Source organism: Lygodium microphyllum, chromosome 21, assembly GCF_053477565.2.
Source record: "Lygodium microphyllum isolate KBCC chromosome 21, Lygodium_microphyllum_v1.1.10, whole genome shotgun sequence".
NCBI lineage: Eukaryota > Viridiplantae > Streptophyta > Polypodiopsida > Schizaeales > Lygodiaceae > Lygodium > Lygodium microphyllum.
This window is the reverse complement of record NC_141155.1, coordinates 31605627-31616680: the sequence shown is the minus strand read 5'-3', so window position 1 is coordinate 31616680 and position 11054 is coordinate 31605627. Positions and strand designations below refer to the sequence as shown.

At 34.5% G+C, this 11054-nt stretch overlaps 1 pseudogene; it reads left to right on the top strand.

Moving 5' to 3' along the window:
- The first annotated feature begins 7979 nt into the window (after window positions 1-7979).
- Window positions 7980-9237, top strand: LOC148017866 (uncharacterized; annotated as a pseudogene).
- Window positions 9238-11054: the final 1817 nt, after the last annotated feature.

Genomic DNA, 11054 nt, shown 5'->3' with positions numbered 1-11054 from the left:
TTCACTGCCTGAAAACAGCAATCGCGCGTCGCACGATTTTGCCAATCTCTCTTTTTACATAAAATCCTCTCAAATTAGCTTAAAGCTACATGCTTTCTTTTACATGTTATCATAATCTAAAATTTGTCTACAATTTTATGGATTTTGCCAAGAGTTAATATCTAAAATATCATAAATTGGCTAAAACTTGTCCAAAAATCTAATATTTTTGAACCATGGACACTAACACTAATGTCTAAAATGGCATTGGTTCTCTAAATCAATAAGAAAGTCATACTCTAGATTTTTTTTTTACACGATGTGCGGTAGCATCACAACAACGTTTTCTGATTTTTCCAATCCCTCTTTTTACATAAAATCCTCTCAAACTAGATGAAAGTTACATGCTTTCTTTTACATGTCATCCTAATCTAGAAGCTGTCTATAGTTTTATGGATTTTTACAAGAGATAATATCTAAAATATCAAAAATTGGCTAAACTTGTCCAAAAATCTAATATTTTTGAGTCATCAACACTATGAACACTAATATTAATGGCATTCGTTGTCTAGATCAATAAGAAAGCCACACTCTATAGTTTTTCGCATGGTATGTGTATAGCGACATGACAATGTGTGTATAGGTCATGTGATTTTTTTTTTACATAGGTTATGGATTGTTTGGGGGTTGGTCTAATATAGTCCTATTGGTCTTTGTTATTCCTTGATTTTCTCTTAGTGGTGGTATCTGTATTGGTTTTGCAAGAATTTTCATTCTCATTTCTTGGTTTTTGTATATGTGGTATATTTTGTGTAGTCTAAATGGCGTTTGTATAGTCTGAATGGCGTCCCCACTGATAGTGGTTTAGAATGTCCCACTACTGGTTCACAACTACTCCTTGTTGTTATACACAAATTGTATTCATCAATTTGGTCTCCCTCATTTTTTTACCCTTCCATTCCCCCCTATGGATGCTAAACTTTATTATTAATTTCTAGAATATTATACAAAATATTGTGGCTTGGTTTATGGTCGTAGCTTTTGTTTATCTTCTCATGTCAATATCAATGAAGCTATGTTTTTATCCATTTCTACTTCTCCTATCCCTAGTGGAAACCATCTATTATTAGGTGAGGAGATTGTTACACTTCTTTAGAAAGAGGCTTTCAACCCCTTGGTAGACAATAAAGTCATTACCAATTCAGAGGTATTTGTAGCTAGTATCTCCTCTCCTATTTGAAAGTAGTTATGCTAATTTCTCAAGCATCACGTTATGTCTGGCAAAAAATTGCATATCTAAGTAGCTCTTTACTGGTTCTCTCAAGATCCTTGAGGGTGCAAAATTTGATTGGGCACAATTTCTTTTGGCAAAGATGGATCAACATTTAAAACAAGTTTAGAAAGGACATCTCAGTAATGTTTCTTATGGAATCTTCCTCCAAAAAGTGATTACTTTTCAACCTTCTCCTAGTGGCACTCATGTTCCTAATTTTGATGATACTCTTGTGAAACCTCCAACTATAGATCCTTCACCTTCTCCAATGCAAGAAAATTTTGTTGAGGAAGATGAACCTCCTACTAGGGTGATCCATAGGAAATGCTCTTGCCTATAGGCTCCTTCTTGTTTTGTTCATGCTCGTGATCCTTGTCCTGTATAGGCTCCTATCCCTACTACTTCCACCACTAGTTTCCTTCATGCATTCCTTTCTTGTCCCAATCTATTTGCACCACAAAGGGATGGGAAACTTGATCTCCAAACTCTCTCATTTTTTGAAACAATAGTATCTAGGCCCATGATTTCATAGATGGTCTCCATTGTCCAAGAAACAATAGTAGAACCAATGATGTTGTCTTCTCTCCAAGCTCTCTATACAAGAGTTTATACCTATTTGCAAGAAAGTGTTTATTCCTTGACTAGTCACTTGAGTCAAGCTTTGGAGGATCTAGCATTAGAAAAAGCGACTTTGAGCGATATTCACAATGAAATGACCAAAGCTATGAATTTTTTGGAAGGCCAAAAAGCGATTATTACTTTGATGACCAATACGTTGGTTGGGCTGCTAAATATGGTTAAGCCTCCCGGCACAGGAGCATGATTCTTTCCTCTTTGAGATGGTGGTTCTAGCTTCTAAGATGGTTACTTGTGAGGGTGAGTTGCAACATTCCAACAAAATTTTTGCACCACAACAGAAGATAATTCAAGAGTTGTAAGGTAATTGAACACTTTGTTCCTCTCCCTAACCTTGTAGTCTCTTTTGTTAAATCTTACACAAAGGACTTAGAAATCCTAAAGCAAGAAGCCAAATTAATTGATTCTCTTTTTGCTAAGGAGGACTATATTCAACAATGTATTAATTATTTGCATCAATACTTTCTTTGCTTTGTTGATCTGGTATCGCCTCCCCTTACCTTTTTGTTTAAATACTAATAATTGAAGTTTTCCATGTAGATGTCTCTTAGCACTATTGACTTGGATGCACCAAAAGAGGGGTGGCATAAAATTTAGTCTCCTAATTTACTAAAATCAATGTTTGATCAGGGTCTTGATGATCTAGTTTGCCATGAGACATCATTATTTTCATTCATGTATATCAAAGGTGACTTACAAATTCATGATGAGAAATGATATGAATCTTTATGTGGGGGATTTTATTCTACAAGTAGCCATGTATGTTCATTTGGTGAAGCTTAGCCTTTCAAATGGATTGCAGACATATGTCTAGAAGACTTCATGATGTCAAGGTTATTCTTAACATCTACCTTTAGAGGAGGATATGCTAGTTTGTTGTCAATGTGGTTGAGTATATTTTTTCAATCTAATGTCCAACCCTTATGTCCACAAGTCCATTTTTACATTGCATAACATCCTTTATTCACAATTTTTTTCTTTTATCCCTTTACTTATCGATCTTCTGTTTATCCAACAAATCGTGTTGATCATCTTTCTTATCAGAAGATTGCTCAAAGCCTTCCTATTAATTTCTTTCTTCTTAACACTAATATTGATTCTATTCCTATGCTTACTTTGCACCTTGCATTATCTTCCCATATCCCTATACTACCCCTTCTCCATTTATCATTAAACCTACTACTATACCCATTCCTCCTAATCCTCCTATTGTTCAGTCTATTTCATATGCTTTTTCTATCAAATCTCTTTAGATTTTCTTATTTTCTTTTTCTCCTTTTTGGTGTCATTATTACTTAATATTTCCACTTTCTATGATTTATCATATCCCCTCACCTCCACCATCAGTCATGGATAGTAGGGGTTTTGAAAATGATATACCATGTCATTAATACTGGACTTTACAGGATTCTTTAATTGAACCATTTTTTAATTGGTGTGCTATTTAAGGATCATGGAGACTCTGTTTGCATGTTCACATTCCTATTTCATTTGCTCCGACATATTATCACTAATGAGATATTTCTATGAGTTTGGCTACTCAATTTTATTGGTATTTAGCTTTTTTGTATGAGTAATAGTTGTGCCTAAATATAAAGAAGTCTATCCCTCCTCTTATTATCAATCATAATGAGGATGTATCAAGAGCTCAAATAGATGTGTTATATTATTTTTCTCAAAACTTTCCTACTAGGTTTGTTGTCTCGATGGAAGGGATGTGTTGACTCTAATTCTTTCAAAATGTACATATCTATTTTGTGGATGAGAGTAGATCATTGAAGAGGCTGAAGCTTAGTATATAGTTTAAGAAGAAATATTATCATTCTCACAAGCAAGTGGATTAGCTTTTTGATGTATCTTGATTTTTAATTAAAAACCTTATTTTTGCTATCTATTTTTGGGAGTACATGCTTTTTAGAGTACATTGTCTCATGAATGTAAGTTCAATGTTTTGTGGATATTTTGTCTATGTGAATTGTGTATGTGTGTGTGAGTTATCCTTATCATTGAGGAGATAAATTTGGAGTTGAAGATGATCAAGGCTAGATGTTTATTGAAGATAAAGCTATGGATTTGTTGTAGAGGAGAAAGAGAAGCTATTATATCCTTTAATAGATTGTTGGATTATCTTTTACTAAGTTAAAGGATTGGTTAATATTGGGTTGTGGTTTTCTTTTTTACATATTTGTTTAGGCTCAAGTTAATTTGTGGCCTGAATGGGATTAGTGCTTATGGACTAAAGTTGTTGATTGGAGTGATTGCTTGATTATAGCTTGTATTATTCTATTTCCAAGGCTGCAATGACACTCCCTTAGCTAAGTGTAGGGATACATAGAGTACAAATGAGTGCATTTTAAGCTATTTTTTGTTGGATTTTGAGTCATTTTTTATTCATCAGAGTTATGATTGATTGATTTTTGGATAGGTTGTAAGTTTTTTGAAGTGTTTTAGAATGGGTTGAGTAGGTTTGAGAAACTCTTGATGATTTTTGATTGAGTTATGATGTGCTATGTGGTTCAATAGTATATCTGTTTGATTACAATGGTCTATTTTGCTTCTATTTTGATCTATACTCTTTCTTTTTGATAGATTATGATATGAGTGAGTAGTTTGGAGAATTATGTTGAGTGGTTTGGATTATTTTTTATAGTTTGGATTAGTTTTAGTTTTAGTTGAATGATTTTTTGTACTTTCTATTGACCTTCTATTGAGCTATTGTGGACCTTCTATTGTCTTTTATATACTTCATGGAGTGTTTTGTTTGATGTATTTTTAGCTTGGGAGATTTTTCTCATTTTAAAAATGGAATAATATTAGCTCAAAAGAGTTTGAAGAAGCAAAGAATGTAGTTACTAAAGACTTGAAGTGAACGCTCAAGTGATAGTGAGAGTAGTGACATATGATTTTTGATGTCGAGAAGTGCTTAAAAATAGCCAAAATTTACGAATATCAGGGAAAAAATAGACTTCATCGAAGGCGGCGGTTACAATCAGTACGATTTTAAGCGGCAAGTCCTTAAAGCTATAGTCTCATTTGAAGTGACTTTGTGATTTTGGGAGGTTCTAGAATGCTTCCTATTGGAGCAAAGAGAGGAGAGATGGACAATTGATGTTGAAGAGATCACCACTCAATTGAGAGAGGAGAGTGAGTCACCATGCCAGCGTCAAATAGTGAATTCAGAGGGGGCTAGCAATGAGCCGGCAAAGCCATCCATGGAGGCTAGAGCTAGTGATCTTCATGTATCTAGCAATGGGATGGAGTCGACAAGGGATGATGTGAGTGTTGTCCAAGATGTTCTTGCCATATCATCTGAGATAAAGAGGTGGGAGAGGGATATCAAGAACGCTAAGGAAATTTATCTAAAATCCATGGGTCGACATGATAGGTTTGAGCTTATGTCTAAGGATAAGGAAGGGAAAGCTTTGTTTCAAATGTGGTGTGAGTGTGAATGCTCTTATGGTCAAGGAGGTCATGATACTCTATACAATTTCACACACTCGCATATCTAGTCATTATCTCATTTACGAGCTATTGGCTTAGATAAGAAAGGGAAGCAAAGGCATGACATGCTTGGAGTCACACCATCATTGGAGGAGATAAAGACACAAAATAAACAAAAAATAGATGAAGCAATGTTTGATATTGCTTCTTTTGGAAGTGAGAATGATCTAGAATCTCAACTTGTTCTTGAAACTATGATAAACTACACTACCTTGTCAAAGGTTTTCATAAGGTGTCCGTTGGATGATAAGTGGCTACCATTGTTACCAAGGATAGGTTCTTTGAGATTGTGCATGATAGAGCACATGAAGTCAAAGCTTCAAGTGAGAGGCACTACCAACAGAGATGGTGATGAGCTTAAGAAAGTAGGCTGCCCAAGTAAAGTAATGGTCTTGGACAAGAATCAAAGAAATCTAATTGGTTTTTTAAAGCCAATCCAATACACAAGTACTTAATTCAAGAAAAGGGTGTTTGTTTATTTTTACAATGAAACTTTTACTCTAACTAATAGTTTTCACTATGTTTGATATGTAGATGCTTCCAATGCATTAGGTCTTAAGTTTCCACAAAGACCTTCAGATATACAGCTTTAACAAGTCTTGGTATTTTTTAGCATTATGGATTTTTTTTTGTCTTTCTTTTAATAATCATTACACTATGAAGAGAACAATAGAACTTATGTACTGCGCAGAGGAGAGTTTACTTGCTACTCTTTGTTGGGGATTTTGGCAAGGATCATATAAGTTTAGAAACCACATGATCAATGTAAAGTGTTTCTTGAATGATAGTAGAGGAGGTGTGCATTGGACTTGTGAGCCAAGCACAAAGACATTGATTTTATTGGGAATAGAGCTTTTTGAGATCAATGGCACATTTCATCACAATGATTGCAAGTGGGTATGTTTGGAGGGAGTTCCCTTTTCCAATCTCTAGTGCTCATCATGTGCATCCATTCCCAAGGTGAGAGACTTTTGCATGTGTGTGTATCGAGACCTGCACTCTAGAGGGGAAAGAGGATTAAGAGACATTAGAGGTGGTAGAAGATTGGATTACTTTGACTCATTCTGAGATATTGAGAAATTCTAGGACTAAAAACATAATGGTTTGATGATTCAAAAAAGAAATATGGTTCACAAGGACAACGGTTGCTACTTTGAGTGTAAAGGTGAGGAGTCTTCAAGAAAGTGTTTCTCAAGCCTTTGTACGAGGAGATGTAAAGAAGTTTTGCACTGATATTGTGAATGAACATAAGCATGGCTTATTTGAGGGGAAGAAATATTTTTGGGACTTTTTCATCAACATCTCTCAAAACATAGGAAGAGTGGGTCAAGGAAAGCGATATTCTGATACAACAAAAAATCTCTTTGAAGCTGTCAAGATTTGGGGAGGTACAAGATTGCATAACTTTCTCTCCATGAATCTTCAAGGTCCACATATTTCAACTACATCTAGGGCTATGAGAAAAGATCTTTGTTATAGGACCGGATTGAGAGAGGATGTATTCAAGCATGTGATAGAGACATATAAGCATCATATGTTGAAAAATGGGCTTTGCATGGGAAGTGTATGTGTCATTGTTGCTGAAGATGAGACTATGATCAAGAGGATGGTGAGGTGGATATCAAGAGATGACCAACTTGCTTTTTTGTGTGGAAAGAAGATAGATCACACATGCATTTCAAATTTCATAGTACTTGTTGGAGATGGTGAAAATGGTTATCATAGAATTGTTGATGCATTTGAGCATAATGTGATTGCCCACTATGAAAGAGTATTGATTGCAAATCCTCTTGTTGAATGCTTTCAAAAGTTAGTTCTTCTTATACAACTAACTTGTAATAGGTTTGACTCTATGTCCATCAAGGAGCAATGGAAAGAAGTCAATTTTAATTGGAATATGTATGTTGAGGATGTGATTGGACCAATACTTGGTCATGCTTCTGATGGAGATTCAAAGCAAAGAAATCTTATGGTTGAAGAGTATAGCTCTCTTATGGGTGTTTGATACTCAATTCCTTGGAAAATTTGGCCTTTCACAACTTCTATGGAAGATGATGGAAGCATCATTGGATTACATGACCAAGATTATATACATAATGGAAAGAAGATGATTAATCCTCTACATAATGCATCTAAAAGATTAGTGCTTTTGGTAATGATCTTGTCACCTTGAATCATGTAGCCTTGGTATATCAAATTTTCAAGGTTGATGATCATGGCTTGCAAGAAGGAGATATAGAGAGAAAAGATAGACAAAATTGGAGATCATCATAGAGGATAGCTGGAGGTAAAGTTGAAAATTTTTGAGAGCTCTTACAGATGGGATCCAATCATTGTCAAGAGCAAACACTTGGAACAAAGGTGTATCTCTCAATTGTGGCAGCATACATTTATATTTTTCTATCTCCTATGCTCAACTTGTATGAGTGTGTGAAAGCTGCTGGAATGGTATCCTTCTTTTTTAGGTACAGAATTCATGTTATGTATTGAACATATATAAATAAGTGATATTGTATGTTCATGTTGTTGCTATGGTAGCACCATTATGTCTTATTAATTAGTTGATTTATGATGTTTTATTAGGATTTGGCGCATGTGGATCACCAAGCATGATGTATATATGCTCAAGCAAAACTTCATTAGTAGAGAAACTTTCATGGACATCCAATTTTCATGTCACTTTGTGGTTCTTCTCATAAAGATCTTCAGAGACAAATATAATCACTTGGCAACTCCTTTATCTTCTACGGGATCTGATGCTTTGTGAGAATTTATTTAGTAAAGTAGGTGGAATGGTTAGCAATGAGAGGTGTTATGATGGTTGTGACTTGTTGAGTAGTGCATGAGCATTGAATAGAATTTCAGAGTTTCAATCAAGTTCAAATCTAAGTTTTTTGGCAGCTCACTCAAAGCAAGAAAACATATGGCTTGATATGAATCATATGCCTGGCATTCCTTTGGCAAATTTAAATGACTACACAATTGTGAGTACCGATGAAAATATTGTATATGCATTAAAGGAGGGTTTAGCAAAAGCAAAGGTCATGTGTTGCGAGCTTGGTATGAAAGGTGAAGCTTCATGTGGTGCCTCATGGGAAAAATAAGATATCTTAGAGCATCTTGAAAACAATGCACATGACAATCTTGAAGAAGAAGAAGTTTCATTGGATGATTTTGTTGGAGATGTGATCATGGATACAGTATTGGATGTTGATGAAGAGGATAGAATTGCACAAAGTGAGCTTCGCCATGTCATCGATTCTATAGTTGAAAATGAAGAGAATGTGGTGAGCCAAATATCACCTTTGGTGGAAGTTGATGGGAAGACTTTGTGCAAGAGCACACTTGTGAGCCATTTGAATGGAAATCCTACGTTATCAAAGGATATATTAACAAGGGTAAGAAGTGGAGCATATTTCTCATTTGAGATGAAGTCAAAACCTCAAACCAATACTTGCCTTGGAATAGGATATGATTGTGCGGTTCCATTTGAAGATATTATATTTAGAGATAATACAAAGCTCAAAAGAAAAGGCAAGGTTCCAAATACTAGTCAAGGGGTCAAGAAAGGCATATGGTACATCGGAAGAGTAATGAGTATGAAAATGAAGCTAGGAAATAGTATGAAAGAGACAAGGGGCCTTTTTGATCTTCTAGATCGTCCTTCAAATGTCGAGATTCATCTAGCATGGTATCAAAAAACCAAAGGAAGTAGATGCTACACATATGATATTGTTAATAATCAATTAGTATCCTTGGAATCTATAATTTCTCTGGCAAATTTGAGCTATGATCCAATATCAAAGAAATATCAACTTGATCCCAGTGACTATGTAAAAGATACATAAGGTAATTTGAAGTGCATAGAGTAAAATAAAAATCTATAATAGTTTTAATGTGTTGTCCTTATGCATTAGTATTAAATTAATAATCTTTTTTTTCTTTGCAAGATGAAAGATGCTACATATACATCATATATGCTACCAAGAAATATCAAATAACTTTTGAGGTCATCTAGTTATTGTGTAATTTGAGTTTTAAGGTCATAAACTCTCTCCATCACTCATGTGCATGAAGTAGCTTGAAACCACACTTGGTAGCAATAGCCAGTAGTTTTGGGTCCATCTCAACCACCAATATGCAATAGAAAAGGCATATGGCTGCATTAGCAATCCTTTGATGGTGAAGAAAAGTATATGTATTAATAATCTTATGGTAATGAAGCAAAGTACATTGCAGCATTACAGTTTTGGAGGTATCTTCAACATATATTTCATTCAAGGATATCTATGAAGGGAAGTACTTTTAAACACATATATGTGATGCTTGTGTTGTTAATACTCTTTGCTAAGTTCACTCATTCACGTGTACTGTAATTTATGACTACTAACTAGATGTTAGTATCAGGAGTTTCAAGGTGCTTGGTAAGAGGTTAAACCTAAGTTTTTCTTAGAGAAAAAAATTAAATCTTTAATTTTTGTTTGATTTTTTTTCTTGATTTGTATTAATCATAGTGTGGGAGGGGGGGAGTTGGCATTCGATTCCCCTACTCTCTCTCCTCATGTGGTAAGGGGGCATGGGCACTCAAAAACATCGCGACACATACTTCAATGGTATCCAAGTGCCACTACACAAATCACTTTTTGATATGACCATTTTGATACTTTTAATTGCTTAGGATAATTCCAACTTTTAAAAATAAAGTTAGTATATGTTCTATGAAGTCTTACATTTAAAAAAGGGGTTACATAAAAAGACATACATGTATATATCTTATAAGCTTAAATAGGGGGATATATTAGTCTTACAAGCTTCATAAATAGGGTTTTTTTAGAAGTCCTTGCATGTAGGTGACATGTCTTCTTTACTATGAGTGAATCCCCCATGGAGAATGGATCCATCTTGTTAGGCTAAATAATACCATTAGGAAAAGTAGTAAGGGTCATTGTTCTAAAAATCATTTGAACCATTAGGAATAAGGTTTTCATAAAGAAGGAAAATAAATTTCCAATATATATTATGTTTAAAAATATAAAGCAATGCTTTGGCTCTACTGCACTTAGGAAAAATGACCAAGTCTTCAAGGTTGCTGTTAAGCACCTAGCTAAGAGTTGAAGCATTTTGGCTTAGCCAGGTCACCAAGTTTTATGTTTGTAAATATTCAATATAAATTCTACTTCATAGTAAAAATAACAAATTATAGGAACCTATCTTAGTCTAAAATCTTTTAACTCACTATAATTAAGGAAGGCAAGAAGTCTTTTACATACTTAAAGTCTTTTACAAATAATCCTCATTACAGGCTCTCTAATAGTTCAATTTCATCAAGTCCATATCAAAGGCAACAAATTGTTCCCTCCTACTTATCAAACAATCATGTCTACTAGTGTTTATATATATTGAGCTACTTAAATGCGGACTAATAGTTAGTTATTAGCTAGTCATATGTTACCTTCACATGGCTTGTTGCACCATTGAAATAAGCTTTTGAAGGAGTAAGAGAAGAGATTCTTAAATTAACAAAGCAAAAACAAGAAGCATTGTTACACTAGATGGGCATGAAACAAAATAGAGTTATGTTTAGCATAGGATTGGGCAGCTAGCTTGAGACCACCCATTTGTATAATATGGGAGCCATTTTCAATGAGTTTCCTAAAATTTAATT